At 43.0% G+C, this 20,345-nt stretch overlaps 2 pseudogenes; both read left to right on the forward strand.

Moving 5' to 3' along the window:
• Positions 1-203: 203 nt before the first annotated feature.
• Positions 204-2,828, forward strand: LOC101645593 (annotated as a pseudogene).
• A 10,831-nt stretch (positions 2,829-13,659) lies between these two features.
• On the forward strand, positions 13,660-17,072 carry LOC101645909 (annotated as a pseudogene).
• The last annotated feature ends 3,273 nt before the right edge of the window (positions 17,073-20,345 follow it).

Genomic DNA, 20,345 nt, shown 5'->3' on the forward strand with positions numbered 1-20,345 from the left:
ACTGGAAAAGGTTCAATTCGTGTATGCCCTACTGTGTGCATTTCCAACACTAAAAAGACATAAGAAAAACAAATTATTATAAAGATTTCCTGAGGGTGGTGGAGTAGCAATGCGAAGCAGTTAGTACTGAGTCAGACTCCGGTTCTAGCCTCAGCTGCAGTCAGCTATCACAGAGCGCAGAGGGTTCAGGGTCCCTGGCCAAGATGCCCAACATCAAAATCTTCAGCAGCAGCTCCCACCAAGACTTATCCCAGAAAATCACTGATTGGCTGGGCCTAGAGCACGGCAAGGAGGTGACTAAGAAATTCCACAAACCAGACCTGTGTTGATACTGGCGAGAGTTTACACGGGAAGGATGTCTTCATTGCCCAGAGTGCTTGTTAGGAAATCAGTGACAATCTTTTCATTGTTGTTTAAAATCATTTTATTGGGGATTCTTACAGCTTTTATCACACTCCATCCATCCATGCATTGTATCAAGCACATTTGTACATTTGTTGCCATCATCATTTTCAAAACATTCTCTTTCTACTTGAGCCCTTGGTATCAGCTCATTTGCCCCCTCCCCCAGCCTCCCTCTCCCATGAACCTTGATAATTTATAAACTTATTTTCATGTCTTACACTGACCGCTGTCTCCCTTCACCCAATTTTCTGTTGTCCATCCCCAAGTGGGGGTTATATGTTAATCATTGTGATTGGTTCTCCCTTTCTTTCCCCACCTTACCCTTACCCTCCTGGTATCACTACTCTCATTATTGGTCCTGAGGGGTTTATCTGTCCTGGATTCCTTTGTTTCCAGCTTTTATCTGTACCAGTGTACCTTTTCTGGTCTAGCTGGATTTTTAGGTAGACTTGGGATCATGATAGTCAGAGGGGAGGACGCATTGAAAAACTAGAGGAAAGTTGTATGTTCCATCCGTGCTATACTGCACCCTGACTAGCTCATCTCTTCTTTGTGACCCTTCTGTGAGGGGAAGTCCAATTGTCTACAAATGGGCTTTAGGTCTCCACTCCACCTTCCCCCTCATTCACATCGATGATTTTTTTTTGTTCTGGGTCTTTGATACCTGATCCCTGATCCCATCCACACCTCATGATCACACAGGCTGGTGTGCTTCATCCATGTGGACTTTGTTGCTTCTCAGATAGATGGCTGCTTGTTTATCTTCAAGCCTTTAAGACTCCAGGTGCTATAGCTTTTGACAGCCAGGCACCATCAGCTTTCTTCACCACATTTACTTATGTACCTTTTGTCTTCAGCAACCATGTCAGGAAGGTGAGCATCACAGAATACCGTGTTATTGGAACAAAGTGTTCTTGCATTGAGGGAGTACTAGAGTAGAGGCCCAATGTCCATCTGCTACCTTTATATTTAACATATAAATATATGTACATAGATCTATTTCCCTTTTGTCATATATAACTATATTTATATATGGGCATGCCTGTATTTAAACCTTCATACATGCCCTATTCCTCTCAGTTCTTTCCTCGATTTCCTTGTACTTTCCTCTTGTCTTACTTTCATGTTCAACCTTCATTCGGGTTTCAGTAATTCCTCTTGGCTACATTGCACTTGATCAAACCCCACCAGGCAACCTATGCCCACCTCACCATCGATTTTAGGTCACTTGTTGTTCCCTTGTCCCTGGGTTTGTTGGCACCTCCCTTTCTTTCCCCCACCTCCCCATTTCTCATGTCCCCCCTGGAACCATCCGTCCTCTTGTTTTCTCTTCTAGATTGTTTATCCCACCTATTTTATCTAGATAGACTTGCAAAAACAGCAGTAAGCACAAAAACAAAACAGAGCAAAACAAAACAGCAACAACAACAAAAACCAACACCAAAGAAGAAATGCCTATAAATAGTTTCAGGTCTGTTTGTTGACCTTTATGAGAGTTTTCCAGTCGAGTCTAATGGGGTGCCACGCCCTGGCCCCAAAGTCTATCTTTGTATTCCTTGGGGAATTCATTGATTTGCTCTCCTTGCTACTCTGTTGCTTCCCCTTAGTGTTTCACCCCAATGTGGTGGACTCAGATTGGGCACAATTCCCCGATTGCTTCCAGTGTTGTCCCCATAGCACTATGGTCAGAGAGAGCCATGTCTAATCTAATGGAACTTTTGATTATAAAGCAAGATTGCTTCAGCTGGCTGGGTTACTCCAGTCACACCATGTTTCCCTTATGCTCACCAGAATAAGAAGGATAAGAGCCGGGCCCCAATCTCAGCCAAATTTGTCACAAATATGCTATCTGTAGCATATTCATATCATATTATCACCGTGGATCTACATGCACCTCAAATCCAGGATTTTTTTGATATCCCAGTGGACGATTTGTATGCCAAGGCAGCTGTCCTGAAGTGGATAGGGAGAGTACCTCTGAGTGGAGGAACTACACTATTATCCCCCTGATGCTGTTGGAGCTAGACAGCAGCTTCAATTGCAGACTGGTTGCATGTGGACTTGGTCTTGATTCACAAAGAACAGAAGACCAATGAAGTGGTCTGCATGGTGCTCATAGGAGATGTGACGTATCGTGTGGCGATCTTTGTGGATGACATGGCCGGTACCTGCAGCTCAATCTGCCATGCAGCTGACATACTTCTCTCAGCTGAGCGGCCAGAGTTTATGCCATCGTGACTCATGGAATCTTTTCTAGTCCTGCCGTTTTCTGCATCAACAATGCATGCTTCGAAGCAATAGTCGGCACCAATACCATACCTCAAGAGGATAAGAGGAAACAATCCTCTAAAACACAGGTGATTGACATCTCCATGAGCCTTGCAGAAGCCAGCAAGAGAACTCACAATGAAGAGCACTTCTGAGGCAATTTCCAAATGAAGTCCACCCAACCCCTGGTCTGTCCCTTGGTCTGTGATGACAAGTCCCTGCAGGAGACCCAGCGTGCTCCAGTGTTGCTTTCCACATCCCACGCCTGATATATTAACACCTCTCTTAATTTGGGGAGAAACAGGTTGAGAGAGCTGGGATCTCCAACCCACATTTTCTCCTTCGGGCTTCCTTGATGACTTCCGGCCACCTGCAGCTTTACAGCGCAACTGCTGCAAGATTTCATACGTTGAGGGTGTTGGGTAGGGGTGTTTGACGGTGATGAGGGAAGTGTAAACAATGTTGTATGTGAAAGCTTTAGGGTTTTCTTCATTCAGAACAACTAACAAAAAGCCAACGCCATACATAGCCTCCTCCCCGCATGGTATTACACACACACACATCACACATTCTCTAAGACCTATGTTAAATCACAGCAAGAGCCCTAGGTAACCCCCAACCTAGTTCTCCTAGTTGCTGAGCTCCCTATAAGGCAAGAGTCAGCAACTTTAGCTAGAGCGGCCATTCGGTAGGGTCATGGGGGAGTGGGGCAGGGAACAAAGTGGCAGCAAATGCTTCTCGAAAGGATGAAAATGGATCCATCACTATATGCTCAGAGACTCTTATCTTAAATCATCCTTGGTACCGCTTCGTTTCAATTTGGCTCTATCTTCCACCACCTGGATTTTTTTCCTAGCCAAATAAATCTCGAGTCCAAAGGGACCCATCTACCATGATCTTCTGGAATAAAAACTCATTTCCTGCTATGTAATCTCTAACAGTTACATCATATGACGTTGCTGTAGCTGAAGCTTCCTTGACTATTGCCACCGTGGTGGTAGATTTTAGATGATGTTGTGGTGCCTTTTGATTAATTTAGATATTTGCACCTTCTTTCCTTGAATCCCTGTGGCCTCTTAAATGACATGAAATCTCTGTTAGAAGCATTGATGCCATCGTCTCGTCAAGGAAACTAATAAAGTGTCTGTATGTGTGTAGGAAAAGAAAAACATTTCCTTAGATCCCTTGTAAACTTTTAAAAATAGTTTTCTTATGAGAGTCTCCTAGTACAACTACCTCCCCTCTCTCCTATCCTACACCTTTGAACCTGTCTCATCCTCTTTTCTCAGTTTCTAGCCATATCCCATGTGGTAAATTGAAAAGATTTCTTCTAACTTATATCTGCCCCATCATGCCACAGTCCACAAACACATGCTATGAATGGGAGGCCACCTTCCTTAGAAAGCAGAAATATGTATATGAAAGCGTTCTCCTGAAACATGTTTTTATGTTACAAGTTTATAATGGAATGTGGTAGTTATATAATCTATTGTCAGTTTGAGACTTAAGAGTGAAAGGGTGGAGTTTAGTCTGTCAATCAGGTCACAGTTTGATGACCTCATTTGGAGGCACTAAGGAGATAAATAGCTCTCTGGAAGTGGGACGGACACACACACACACACACACACACACACACACACACCCCCAGTGAGACATCACTGAGGACGAGCCTGATGGACCTACGCTGATGCAGCCAGAACTCAGAGATCTGGAGGAGCCATGTGGAGACCCACCCCAGCACTGAGATACTTATATTGCCACTGGATCCACAGGAGATTCCACCAATTGTCCTGTGATCTTCCTGTATTTGGCATCATTGCATGTGTTTCATGAGTCTGAAGAGGAATTTATAAATTGGTATTGGACATATGGGCTCACATCAGACTTATGGCCTTGATCTGGACTGGGCTGGGATGTTTTCTCAATATGCATTTGCTCTTGTATATATTTCTTATTCGCATATGATTGTCTCCCTTTATTTGTTTCTCTACTCATCCCGGACTAACACAAGGGAAAAGATTCAATCCATGTAACTGGCCAGACCAATTCCACATCCAATCTACTTCCTGGGCCTCAAATCTTGACCATGTGACTAAAAGATGTTTCATTCTCTTCTGCCAGATGTGTGACAATAACTTCTATATTCAGAAGTGAGGGGAGGAGGGTTTGTGGGGGGAGTAGGTTGAGCAGATATTGTTTTTCAACATATTTCAAACACCTAGAAATAACTCCTCCCATGTAGACATAAAACACTGAATACTACATGAAGGTTCAACCAGAGAGGCAGGACCAGGAAATATATATGTTTAGAGGTTTATAATAAGGAATTTCTCTAGTCAGTATGAGGGCTGGCAAGTCTAATATCACTAGGGCAGGTAGTCAGAAAGAGAAGCTCACCACCAGACAGGCAAAATCACTCATGGTGGAGCAGCTCTGGTGTAGCCCCAAAACTCCAAGAGATGGTGCCTCTGAATGAAGGGGTAGATGACAATAGGGCCATTAGGGAGAGGGCAGCGGTCCCTATCCCAGTCACTGCCATCAAGTTTATGCTGACTCATAGTGTGCCCCTGTGGGCTTCTGAGACTGTAACTGTTTACTGGAGTAGAAAGCCCAGTCTTTCTCCACGGAGCTGCTGGTGATTTTGAACTGCCAACCATGCAGATCCCAACTCAATGCTTTTATCCACTACACCACCAGGGCTACAAGCCCCTCTTTCTTGACTTCAGCCAAACACAGTTCACTCCATCACCCTCCCCCTTGCCTGGAGAATACCTATTTGTCTTTCAGAACTGCTAAGTCCCTCGGGGCTAGGAAAGATCTACTTCCCACGTTTCCTCTATGAAAGCATTCCTGGCAGAGTACCACCCAGCTCTCCCATAAGAAGTGAGTACCATTTGGGCACTGGTTGTGTCTCACTCACCACTTCGCATCTTGTGTGCATCTAAGACTCCTGCTCAATCAATACACTTTTTAAAATAATGAACCAATTGCTATCGAGTCAATGCCAATTCATGCAAAACCCCAAGTGCATCAGAGGAGAAATGTGCTGTGTAGAGTTTTAACAGCTGGTGCTTCAGCAGTTGATCTTTTCTCTGAAGCTCCTCCAGTCTCTCCCTGAGCAGCTGAGTGCATTAACTAGTTTCACCACTCAGGGACTCCCGTTGAAAAGAATAAGAAAATCTAAATTATTCTCATGGTTGACCATGTGCCAGGCATGGTGTTAAGAAAGAAAGAGGATGTGAATTGCAAATGAGAATGGATAAATAGCAAATGGAAAACAAAGTCATCTATATATTATCCATCATTGTGCACAATTGTATAAATCACCCCAAGGCTAAGGGCACCGCTAAATATGAAGTACAAAGACTAACAAATTTTAACGAATCAGTAGCCTATAAAAGTGCATTTTACTGGGTGTCTTTAAGGGGTCTAGCGGGCCATTTAAGATACTTCTCTTTTTTCCCATTTTATTGGGAGCTCTACAGATAATAAAACACTCCATAGTTCAACTCGATCACGCATGGTTGTACAATTGTTGCCACCATTATTTTCAAAGCATTTTCTTTCTTCTTGCACTTTTTGGTATCCACTCTCCTTTATCCACGCCCTCCCCCATGCTATCCCCCAAGAACCCTTGTGATTATATTAAATATCATTATTATTGTTGTTATTCCTTTTTCCCCCTGTATCTTACACCCATTTAAGACATTTTGACTTGAAGGGTCATGAGTAGGAACATCGGCATCACATCTCATCAACAGGAAGGAGTCACTGAAGACTGTTCTTGTTGGTTAAACACCAAGTAAGCATCCTTCTTCTGCATGGACTCAGCTACAGCAGAAACACAGCCCTGTAGGCCTCTGAATGGTGCGGGAAGGGCGGTGTGACCAAATGCCCGTCCACCAAGAGTCAAGTACTATGGTCAAGTGCTATGGACCCAAAGAGACATTTCTGCTTGGTATTTAGCCTGGATTTTACAAAAGGGGCTAAAATGTTATATTCTTTGAGGCAAGTCCATCAAAATGACTGAGCTCTCTGCTGCACTTCATGGTTCTTCCTCTCCATCACGAACTAAGACCAGAGACCCTGAGAGCTCTTCCCTCCCAAGAGTCGCCCTTGAGTTCTCCCATGTAACTTGGGAATCACTGCTCTGCCCTGCTATGCAAGTGGCCACGCTGAGAAACAACTCATCACATGGCTCCAAAGGGCCTAATACAATGAAGGCCATGCAATCTGGAAGCGGGCCTGAGCCCAAGGCTCTGTGTTGAGGCCTCTCCAGGGAACTGGCCCCTGCCCCATCCTCCAGTGGTGAGAGGGCGACCTAGAAAGGAAGGTAGGGACATGTACCTGTTAAGGACTTGGTGGCCCTTTTGAAATGACAGGAGAGCAGATGGAGAAGCAACCTCAAATGATTATTCATCAAAAGAAAATCAATTATCCACCGGATGTGCCACCTGCCCTATCAACCCAACTTAGCCCACAGTCATGAAAGGTAGGGGGGCATTCCCAGAGTCCAAGATCCAGTGGCAAACCTGGACTTTTGGCACATTTGACCTTAAAGGAGTGACATGTTTCGTGTTGTGACCTTTAAAATAGCAATCGAGCCATAGAAAGGCAGCATGGAGCAGCTGAAAGAGTAAAGCCTTCCACCCAGGAAATCAGCGTGGCCTGGACTTAGAGCGCAGCCAGTGACCCTTCTCCACCACTGCTCCTCAGTTCTGACTGCACTGGACAAGCCCCCAGTCCCTGTGCCTCATTGTCCTCCTCTGCACAGTAAGATTCATACCTACCAGGGAGCCTGGGGGAAAGAATAAATAAGTGAAATAGCAGCTATGAAAGCATGATGTTTTAAAATAAAATTTAAAAATATATATTGTTGATTCTGCCTTACAGCCACCCCATGTGTTACAGTGTAGAAGTGCACCTGATGGGTTTTCTTGGTTCTAATATTTATGGAAGGAGTTCACCAGGCTTTTCTTCTGAAGCATTGCTGGGTGAGTTTGAACTGCCCACCTTTCAGTTAAGAGTCAAACACAAACAATTTATACCACCCAGTATGGCAGGTGTAGTGGTTACAAGTTAGGCAACTAACTGCAAGGTCTGAAATTCAAAACCACTAGTCACTCTGTAGGAGAAAGATGGGGCTTTCTACTCCCATAAAGAATCACAATATCCCAAACTCACAGGGGCAGTTCTATCCTGTCCTATTGGGTCACTATGAGTCAGAATCAAGTTGGTGGCAGTGAGTGAGTGCATGATGAAATAGTGCACTCATTCATTAAAACAAAAACAGAAAGGGACCCACTGCCATTGAGTTTTCTGGGACTGCAGATCTCTCTGGGAACAGACAACTTCCTTCTCCCACAGGGAACCAGGATCTTGCAGTTAGCAACCGAACACAACTAGGAAGGCTCCTTTTATAAAGTGTGGCTATACATGGGGATTGCCATCACAGTACACAGAACGAAGGCATAGTCAAAGCATTTGATATTAAGATGAATCCTTTCTTGATGATGCTTCAGGTTTTATTTTAAACATGATAGCTCTCTTCCCTGGATCCTGTATTCCAGAATCCAGAGCTATGGTGATCGGGGTTAAAAGCTATCAGGGTTAAAAAATGAGAGGACCAAATGATGAATTGTCCTTTTAAAGGGTTTTACATAGTGGCAAGGATCCCAGTGGCATTAGGCTGGTAGTGCTAACTCACCAGTTGCTCTACTCAAGAAAGATGAGGCTGTCAGCTCCCGTAAAGACTGACAGTCCAGTGCTTCTCTGTCCTGTAGGGCTGATGTGCGTCAGAATCAACTCGGTGGCAGTAGAGTAAACAAACCAAAACCAGAGTCTGCCATCAAGTCAATTCCAACTTGATGTATTTCCAAAGCTATAAACAGTTATGGGAGCAGAAAGCCTCATCTTTCTCCTGAGGATCAGATGCTGGATTTGAACCACCAACCCCTGACATTGAACCCACTGCACCACCTGGGATTTTCTATTAACCAGAAACCTTGAATGTATTACTTTCTCCCTTCCCCTGTCTCACCCCATGCTCTCACAGGAAAGCAAACTAACCAGTTACATCTCTACCTATCCCTAAGCTGGTTTTCTCTGGCCTATAGTGGGTTACTCAATGAGCTGCTATCCACAGGGTCAGCAGTTCAAAACCACCACATACTCCCAGGGAAAAAGATGAGGCTTTCTGCACTTATAAACAGTTACAGACTCAGAAATCCACAAAGGCAGTACTACTATGTCCTATAGGGTTGATGTGAGTCAGACTTGACTCAATGGTAATGAGGTTTGTTGTTGTTTTTTTCAAGGTATGTGGGGGGGGGGTCCCAGATCTCCTACTCCCAGCCTTTACATAAAACCAAAAAATCCCACTGTCATCAGTTGATTCTGCCTCACAGAGAACATATGTTAGGTTTCCAAGGTTATAGATCATTATAAGAGCAATCAACCCCATCTTTTTCCCCAGGAACAGTTAGTGGCTTTGAACCACTGAACTTGAGGTTAGTAGTCCCACACTTACTTGACAGCACCACCAGAGCTCCATACCTTTACATAAAGTCATCCCAAAAATGGCGCTCTGGCTTCCTCCAAAGAAAAACTCAGCTATCAAAACAATTCCCTTAACGTGGAAAGGAGGTAGGAAGGGAGCAGCAGTCACAAAAAGAAGGGTGTTCTGACAGGTTACGGTTGGACCCAGGGCTGTCGCCTCTGTCTGCTGGGTGCTTGTGTGTAGGACTGTGGGTAGAAGAGCAGAAGGTGGGGGGAAGACAAGAAAAGCGGCCATCCAGCTCAGAAGCAACAAAGCCTACATGGAAGAAGCACACCAGCCCGTGTGATCACAAGGTGTTGAAGGGATCAGGTATCAGGCATCATCAGAACAGAAAATCATATCATTGTGAATGAGGGGGAGTGCGGAGTGGAGACCCAAAGCCCATCTGTAGGCAATTGGACATCCCCTTACGGAAGGGTCAAGGGGAGGAGATGAGCCAGTCAGGGTGCAGTGTAGCAACAATGAAACATACAACTTTCCTCTGTTCCTAAATGCTTCCTCCCCAGCCCCCTCCCAACTATTATGATCCCAAGTCTACCTTACAAGTCTGGCTAGATCAGAGGATGTACACTGGTACAGATAGGAACTGGAAACACAGGGAATCCAGGATGGATGATTCCTTCAGGACCAGTGGTGAGAGTGGAGATGGGAACCGATTACAAGGATCTACATGTGACCTCCTCCCTTGGGGAGGGACAACAGAAAAGTGGTTGAAGGGAGACGTCAGACAGTGCAAGATAAGAGCTCATGAGGGAGCCGGGAGCAGGGGAACAATGAGGTAATCGAAACCAACATCTAGGAGAGGGTAGAGAGCCTGTGAGTATTAGATCAACACCAAGCTAGCGGAGAAGAAACACTAAGAGGTGGAAGAAGGGGAAAGTGATGACAGGGCAGGAGGAGGCAAAAGGAAACAGAGGCAAGCTCTAGGAAGCAAAGGCATAGATAGGGAGAATAACTGATTTGTCCACTTATGTAAATACATTAATCCATAGCAATAGTGCGATTGGCCTATGTACATATATTTATAAGGCATTACAGTGAAGCTGCGCCTTGGGCCTCAGCTGATACCTTCCCTCAATACAGGAACACTTTTTTCTAACAAATTGGTATTCTGTGATACTCACCCTCCCTGCCCCCCCACCCCCTGCTACATGATCACTGAAGACAAAGTGGGTGCGTAAGCATATGTGGTAAAGACAGAGGATGGTGCCCAGCTATTAAAAGATATAGTGTCTAGGGTCTTAAAAGGCTTGAAGTTCAACAAGCAGCCATCCAACAGTGAAGCAACAATCCCATATGAAAGAAGCACACCAGCCGGTGCGATCTTGAGGTGTCATCAAGACCAGACAATGGGCATCAGAAGACTCACAACAAACAAACAAAAATGCATTGGTGAGAACGGAGGGGGGTTGGAGTGGAGACCCAAAGCCCATCTATGGACAATGGAACATCCCCCCACAGAGGAGTTACAGGGAGGGGTTGAGTCAATCAGGGTGCAGTAGAGCATTAATGGGTCACGCAATACACCTCTGATCCCTTAAGGCCTCCTCACCCCCACCCTCAACCCCACTATCATGACCCCAGTGCCACTTCCCAATCTAGACTAGACGGGAGCACGTACATAGGCACAGGCAAGAGATACAACTCACGACACATGGACCCCAGGAGCAGGAATGGGAAGAGAGAGAACACAAGGGTAGGGGAGGAGGGGAGAGGTGAGCAGGGAAGGGGGCACCGATCGCAATGAATGGCACCTAACCACACCCCCATCCAGGGGGAAGAACAACAGAAACCAGAGGGAAAGGGAAACAGCGGTCAGTGTGAGATTTGAAAATAATGAACAATCTACAATCTATCAAGGGATCACGAGGAGTGGAGGGTGGGGAGGAGGAAGGGGGGGGGGGAAGAGGAGCTGATCCCAAGGGCTCAATGAAAAGTAAATGTCTTGAAAACAACCATGGAATATATGTGTGAAAATGTTGGATGCAACTGACTTATGGATTGTAACAAGAGTTGTAAGAGCCCCCAATAAAATGAGGTGTTTTTTTTTAAAAGATGGTGCAGGAGTGTGGAGTGTTTTGTTCTTTTTTGCATAGGGTCACTGCGGGTGAGAGCTGGCTCATTAGCACCTAACAATGACAGCAACCAAAAGATAAAATTATTATGAATAAATCATACCAGCCAATTAATATAAATAAAATTATAAAACACTTATTCAAGAAACCAAAAGAAACTTATACAAATGGAAGTATGTTCTAAGCTCACAGATGGAAGACTTAATATCATGAAAATGTTGATGTTACCAAAAGAACTCTATAAATTTAATGCAATTCTGATCCAAATCCTAGTACAATTCCTAAAAGAATGGGAAAACTAATCACCAACTTTATATGGAAAGGAAAGAAACCCAAGATAAGTGGAATACTATTAAATAAACAAAGAGGACTTTCACTCCCAGAGTTCAAAACTTATATAGCCACAGTAATCAAAACAGCTAAGGATTGGTATAATGATAGAGCTGTAGCACACTGAATTAGAACAGATAACCCAGAAACACAACCAGGCACCTCTATACACCAGATGTTTGATAAAGGACTAAACCACACTACGTGGGGAGAGACAGCCTCTTCAAGTGGTACTGAAACATTAGCTCTCCAACCGCAAAGAATGAACAGGAGCCATACGCTACACCACGTACAAAAACCAACTCAACGGATTTAATTACGACCAAAATATAAACCCTAGACCATAAGGACCACCAATGAAAAGATAGTGACAAGCTTAAGGGCCCTTATACGAGGTGTAAATACACGACCACACATAATGCAAAAACCCACACGACAGAAGACAAAATAAAAAACGATAAATACGATACTTCTATACATACAATACTTCTATACATACGATGCTTCTATACATACGATGCTTCTATACATACGATGCTTCTATACATATGATTCTTCTATACATATGATACTTCTATACATATACTTCTATACATACGATGCTTCTATACATACGATACTTCTGTACATACGATACTTCTTTACTTATGATACTTCTATACGTACGATGCTTCTATACATACGATGCTTCTATACGTACGATGCTTATATACGTACGATGCTTCTATACATACGATACTTCTATACATACAATGCTTCTATACATACGATGCTTCTATACATACGATGCTTCTATACATACGATGCTTCTATAAATACGATACTTCTATACATACGATGCTTCTATACGTACGATACTTCTATACGTACGATACTTCTATACGTACGAAACTTCTATACATACGATGCTTATATGCAGGAAAAGAGTACAAAGAGAACCCAGAGTTTGGGAAACAACTACCTGGCAATGATAGATAAAGGGCTAATTTCAAAGAAGTCTATAGAAAGCTTCACACTTTCATAAGAAAAATACATATAACCCAATCAAAAAATGAACACAAGGCATAAACAGACAAATTACTAAATATGACATCCAGGTGGCAGCTGAAGAAATGCTCGTTTTCCTTATCCATAAGAGAAATATACATTAAAACAACAGTGAGATCCCACCTCATATCAACACTGTTAGCAAAATTTTAAAAAACAGAAAACAATTAATGCTGGGGAAGATGTAGAGCGATTGGAACACTCACACATTTTTGTGGGATTGCAGAATCATACAACCACTATGGAAAACATTATGGTGCTTCCTTAAATAAATGCAAATGCCTTATAATCCTGCAATCTCTCTATTCGGTAAATACCCTAAATAAATAAATAAATATCAAAACACGAACCAACATATGCACACCCATATTTACTGCAGTAATTTCTATAATAGAAAAAGATGTAAACAATCCAAAACCCCTTCTGTAGAGGACTGGATAAACACACCCTGGTACACACACACACACACACACACACACACACACACACGCACAACGGAATACTGTGCAACCTCAGAAAGGGTGATGAGTCTGCCGCATCTCATGACATGAACAAAATAGGAGGACATTTTGCTCAGCAGTTAGTCAGTCTCATCAAGATAAATATTTCATCGCACCATTATTCTAAAGAAAAAAAATAAAAAGAAAGCTGGTTTTCACACCAAAGGAAAAGACTCTGGCAAGGCCAGCGAGGAGGGAAAGGACAGGAAATTAAGGAGGAAGAATGGGTGGGAAAAGAAGGAGGAGGAGGAGGAAGAACGAACTGCATATGCAGGGCCTATGGGATACTACCATTGTGTTGAAGAGATAGGCGGTGCAATTAAATGTGGCGCCACTGAGGTGCCATTCTTCTGGAAGGAATTCCTGGGTGGTGCAAATGGTTAAGCACCGAACTACTAGCTGAAAGATGGGTGGGTCAGAGCCACCCAGTGGCACCTTGGACGTCAAGCAGAGGCATATTGGAGGTAGGGTAGGTATGGCGTATGCCCTGGACGCCACTTGAAGGGGACCCCACTGAGCAGTTCGCTTCTAGTAAGTCGTTACAGGCAACATCCTTCCTCGAGCACCGTAGACACAGAAGAGTAACTGGAGGGGATGGAGTGCAGAGGAGGTGCCAGGCAAGGCAGGAAATGACACTCCAAAGTGCCACCAGTAGGAAGGCAGCCAGACAAGAAAGGGAAAGACATTGCTGCTGACAGGTCCCCTCTATCAAAGTCCACTCATCTTGAAATGAGGATGGTGTTTCAGGGAGAGAGGCCATGACTTAGAGACTGTCTCCATCCGCTTCTGAAAGATCTCAGCCTGGAAACCCTGCGGAGTGCTTTTGAAAAAGCATCTTTTGAAGTGTAATTCCCAACAACACCCCTTCTTGAGTCTGTAAACAGCCATTGTTGCCCTTCAGGCAAGCTCTGAAAATCCAAAGCAGAGAATCCAAAATCAACTTTCCTCCCCAAAATGATTGCATAAAAATGACTTCTTATCAGCCCTACCTGTAGATGTGGACCATCTACCAGCCCCCACCATGACCTTCACAGCTCACATCCCTGCTCAGGCCCCCTAACATATGCTTATCTGCAAATAATTGGGGGCAAAAATAAAAGGAGCATCTGGTTACACTGTTGACTGCTCCACATACGGTTTTTTTTCCAAAGTCATCTCTGGCTATTTGTCACTGCACTTTGTACCAAATTGCGTTTGTACCATTTTGTAGCCTTGCAGCTACCAATTTTCTGCCATCTCATTAACTCTCGCCACCTCTGTAAAGAAAGCAGGCTAAAGAATCTCATCTCCAGGTGGCAGAGCCCTGGAGCAGTCAAGCCAAATAGCGATTTAACCCAAAGAAATTATTCTATTATCGTCACACATTCACTTGATATGGACTCCACCATGTTATGAAACCAGTCGATATTTCTGGCAAATAGATTTTGTTTTCTAAAGAAAAGAAATTAATATGCACACACAGTCTTTTCAAAATCAGCTGTCAGGTATGAAAAGCCTCTATAAATGCATATGTCTAATAAAGCCCTGCCTAGAGACTTGCTAATAGCGTTATACTCTGGTCTGTGGATTGGATTCATGAAGAGTTTATTCTTTAATGCAGGAAGCCTGTCAAGCAGCTCACCTTTAGCCCTGAGCCCTGAATCCAGTGCACACTAATTCCACAAAAAGTCAAATGCGAAGTGAAGTACACCTACCCCATACTTATCAGCATGGTTAGCTTCCAAAGACCAGGTCATTATGTGAAAATTGGTGTTATATGGACGTGAAGAATGATCACATAGGATCACAAAATGGAGAGTGACCACATCATTACATAACTGCCAAATTGCATCATTAACTAATTGCCAAACCGCCAAGAGTATGTCCCAGCCAAGTTGACATATAACCTTAACCACAGCCAGCATTACCCTCACTTCATATCCTGGCCTTCACTATTATCAGATGTACACCATTACTATACAAAATCATCAGGATTTCACTATAACCAAGATAATTGATAAGTGAGGAATAGGCATAGTATCAATTTGGAAGAGGTGGATGAATTGGAGAAAATGAACTTTGGAAAGTGGGAAGGAGTAAATGTTCCCAATGTTCAAACGCAGAATCACTCATACTTCCACCTATTTATTCATTCTTTCTTTCTCTCTCTCTCTCTCTCTCTCTCTCTCTCTCTCTCTCTCTCTCTTTTTCTCCCTCCCTCCCAGCTTCTGTGCTCCTCTACTCTTAGTAATATCAGTTCAGACAGCAATGCCTGGAACCCATGAAGCACACAATCATTTTCACAAAATGAAGAACCATCTATTGATCACATATGCTTTGTATGCAACCTTATCCTCACCACAGCTGTGCCAGACAGATGGTCTTTCCATTTAGCAAGAGATAAATCTCAAGATAGGTTTCAAATATATCCAAAGACTCTCTGGAAGCATGTTTATCAAAGGTGATACTGGCCATGACTGAGAAAAGAGATGGATAACATATCTAAGTCTTAAGTGATTGGCATCCACCTCTGCCATTGTTATATGAGGGGGTACCACCACCCCCCAAAAAAGTGATGCTCATTTGTTGTTGTCTTTCATGTGCATTTGGAGTTCTTTCCACCAGGTCAGACTGTTAATCAAGCTTTCTATTCAGAGGTTCTGAAAAGTTTGCATAACCATGTGCAACAACAAAGACCTAATTTGTGGTAGATGAGGGACTAGTTTTGCCACCACAACAATGCACCTGTTCATGCAGCCATCTCAGTGCACCAGTGTTGGGCAAAAAAAGCATGCCTCTCTTGTCCCATGCACCTTACTCACCTGACCTCGCTCCTTGAGACTTCTTTTTGTTTCCTCAAGTGAAGAGGGCCATGTAGGACAGTGATTTTATGACGTAGAAGAGGTGAAGAAAGAAAACAAGGGAGCCTGGGTGACTCTGTCCTGCATTGCTGTATTAGTAACAGCAATGATTCACCTCTATTTTCCGTTTCTCTTACCAAAGTACATGCCACAACCCCAAGGAAGATTCGATGGATATGGACATGAACCCCCTGAGGCCCCCAAACTATCTCTTTGGTTGTGAACTAGAGGCCGGCCAAGATGGTCACTTTCAAGTGGATAATGATGAAAACGAGCGCCAGTTCTCTGTAAGAATGGTCCGTTTAGGTGCTGGCACAAAGGATAGACTGAACACTGTAGACGCAGAGACAATGGATTATGAAGGCAGCCCAATTAAAGTAACACTGGCAACTTTGAAAATGTCTGTGCCGTCAAGTCTCCCTTGGGGTCTTTGAAATAGCACCCCCTTACGGTTGGTCTTACGGTTGAAGTGTGGCTCAGGGCCTGAGCATATTAGGGGACAGCATTTAGTAGCTGTGGAGGAAGATACAGAGTCAGCTGATGAAAAGGAGGAGGAGGTGAAACTTTTAAGTATATCGGGAAAGCGGTCTGCCCCCACAAGCAGTAACAAGGTTCCACAGAAAAAGGTAAAACTTACTGCTGACGAAGATGCTCATGATGATGATGAAGATGATCATGATCATGAGGATGACGATGAAACTGAAAAAAAAAAAAAGCTCCAGTGGAGAAATCTGTATGGAATACTCCAGCCAAAAATGCACAAAAATCAAACCAGAATGGAAAAGACTCAAAGGCATCACCAAGATCCAAAGGTCAAGAATCCTTCGAAACACTAAGAAGACCTAGTTCTGTAGAAGATATTAAAGGAAAGATGCAAGCAAGTATAGAAAAGGCCCATCGAAGGGGCACTAGTGGTAAATTAAGCCCAAAGCTGGAGAGAGAAGGAGAGACAAATTCAGTCCACACTGAGTATCACCAACAGTCCAGACAGAAGTCTTCTGGTTTAATCGCCAGCCCCCTTTCCATCCACGCCTCTTTGCAGGTGTGAAGCAATCTCATTCAACTTACCTAAAGCACTCTCCTTTGACTCAGTGTACCAAACTCTGTTTCCATCTACTTAGCTCACCTTTCTGATAATGTTTTATAAACTTTGTATCTCCTAGCTGCTCAATCAATACTTGCATTTTTTTAAAAAGGAAAAAATGAGAGAGGTGCTGTCAGCCATCCAAAGAGATGAGTTTGAAAAATGTTTCCAAGAATGCAATCGCAGATTTGGCAAATGTATTGAGTGTAATGGTGCGTACTTTGAAGGCAATAAGTTGGTTTGTTAAAAAACATTAAATATGTAGTTTTGAAAAACAATCCAGTTTTGGAGGGGTATCCCCTCATATTACCATTCCATAGTCTGGTAAGATAGTTAAAAGTGGAAAGCATAATAAATAACACTTACTGCCATTGGGTAGTTTTCTACTCATAGCAACACTATAGAGTAGAGCTGCCCTGTGGGTTTCCAAGACCGGAGATGTTTATGGAAGGCTTTAAGAAAATCTCATCTTTCTCCTGCAGAGGGGTCAGTAGCTTGGAAGTGCTGCCCTCCCAATTAGCAGCCCAGCTCTCCTATCATAATCTTGCAATGTGATTACTATCATGTATCAAGTGCTTCCTATTGACCAAGCACTATTCTACAAATATTGTTATATTTAATCCTCACAAGAACCCAATTAACTAGGTATGATACTTATCCCCCATTTTGCAGAGAAAAACAAATGGGACATAAAAGAAATAGTTTGGCTCCAGAGCCAAACAGTTAGTCATCCTTTTGTCTCTCTCTCCATATGCCTTCAGAGTAGGGGCATATTCCTCTCATTGTTTTACAGATTTTTCTCTTCCATTAGATTGATCAGTCTTTGAGTTTAATGATCAAATTTTAACTTTTATAGGTGTGTTCTCAGTACACACACACACACACCTAGCACAATGTGTGACATCTAAAAAGTACCTAATTTCTATTTACCTAGTTTGCACACTAGGTAGCCTAGGTGGGTCAAAACCTTAAGTGTTCAGTCACTAACTGAAGGGTTGGACAAAGTCATTCAAAGATGCCAGGGAAGAATTCCCTAAAGGTCAGAGCCACTGAAAACCCCACAGAGCACAGTCCTTCGCTGACACGCAGGGGCCATCAGGAGTGGGGGGTCAACTCGATGACAGCAGGAATCTGCTATCACTTCCACATAACCACATGCATTTTTCTCTTAGTACACTCTCATTTTATCTTTCTTTTTTTTAAAAATCATTTTATTAGGGGTTCATACATCTCATCATAATCCATACATACATCAATTGACACTCTCATTTTTTAATGAGAAATTATGGATCATTTTAGTTGCATTGTTTAGGCAACAGGTTACCTTCTCTTGGCAACTAGCTCTCAAAATGCATCAGAAAATCAACAGAGTCCTAGTTGAAACATAATGTCAGGATTCTTATCTCAGGACAGGCCCTTCTAAACCAAACACTATAAGCCCTCAGAAAGAACTTATGGAAACAATTTGGTGACTCAACTTCAGACAGTCTCAGCAGTAATCACAGATAAACTCGGCCTGTGGAAAGCCAAAGAAAGATATAGCAGCTTTCGCTCCTACAAATCTTAACCAAGAACCTGTTTCAACTCAGACTTTCACTGAAACCCCCTATGGAGAATTAAAAGATGAGCTAATGCCAAGGACTCAGCCCAAATTCTGGTTCTCTGACACACCCGTATCTCTTTTAAGTGCCCATCTAGTTTTAATGAGTACCCAGGTCTGAGAACCATTGATTGAATGGTTGCTGTTGTCAATCCATCTCATTATGGTCCCAGCATTGTAAAAGACAACAACACTGAAGAACTGACACATTTGAATTGTAGGATTGCCAAAGAAAACTGAATAGACCACGGATTGACAGAAGAACAAACAAATCTGTCTTAGAATGTCCCTTCGAAGTGAGGCTGCCGAGACCTTTGGACAAGTTCTCATGAAGTCATCATGTTTGGTAAAGTAGAGGGCTGCAAGGTTGAGTCCCAGTAGTCTGCATGCAGCATAAGCAAGGCATGTCAGTATAAAGATCCAAAGGCCTTTCCTACAATCACAGCCCAAAATGTAGGATCTCACTCTGGTGAAATGGTGCCATGTTTTCATGAAGTGTTTCAGGGACCTGTCATGAGAAAGAGTACTGTGGGTGGCAGGCCTCTGCCCAAAGAGAATGCAGAAAGTTGAGTTAACTCCAAGGCAGAGGGAAACGAGCAACAGGTAAAAGCTCCCAAGAGGGTGAAAAACAACAACAAAAACACCAGCATAGGCCGGGGATGGGGAGGAGCATGGTGCAAAGGGGAGCTGCTAGCAAGTTCAAGAACAAAGAGAATGTTTTGAAACTGATGGTGGTAGCCATTGTTCAGTCCTGCTTGATGTGATTGAACTATGGAATGATATGATATCTGTATTACCTCCCAATAAAATGGTTTTGGGGGAAAAATGCAATACCTGTTCATAATAAAAAGACTCAACAAGCTAGGAGTAGAAGGGACATTTCATAATAAAGAACATTCTTGAACTCTCCATAGCTAGCACCATGTTCACTAGAGAAAGACTGAAACCTTGCCGCCTAAGACCATGAACCAGAGAGGACAGCTGCTTTCACCACTGCCTTTCAACACTGCACTTGAAGGTCTAGCCAAAGTAATTAGCTAAGAAAAAGAAAATATATATACAACTGGAAATCGTTGCTAGCCTCTCTACATAAAAAAATCTCAAATAATCCACAAGAAATCTACTAGCACTAAAAGTATAAGATCAACAAATGAAAATCAGTGGTGTTATATACCAGGAATGAACAACCTGTAAAAGAAAATTCTTCAATATTCAATATAGTCCAATAGCTCTAGGAATAAATTCAATTATAGAGATAAAAGACGTATTCACTAAGACTATAAAATATTGTTGAAAAAATCAAGAGACTTAAATAAATGCAAAGACATCTTGTACTCAGAGTAAAATGTCACTACTATCCAAAATGATCTACAAATTGAATACAATCCCAATCAAAATTCCAATATCCTCTGGTGTAGTATTAAATAAAATTGTCGCTGGGGGGTGAGGTGCCAGCCCCCACCCGCTGCTTACTCTTCTGAGTTCAGTAATACTACTTCTGGGTTCAATAATGCACAATTGTACGGTTGAGATATATAAGTATTATATTAAAGTCATCGAGAGCATGAGAGATAATACAATAATACAGTCAGGCATGATACATAGCAACATTGCTCACCTCAGCCCAGCTTGGTGGT

This window comes from Echinops telfairi, unplaced genomic scaffold (assembly GCF_000313985.2).
Source record: "Echinops telfairi isolate 266 unplaced genomic scaffold, ASM31398v2 ScPeMD7_7424;HRSCAF=8462, whole genome shotgun sequence".
Taxonomy (NCBI): domain Eukaryota; kingdom Metazoa; phylum Chordata; class Mammalia; order Afrosoricida; family Tenrecidae; genus Echinops; species Echinops telfairi.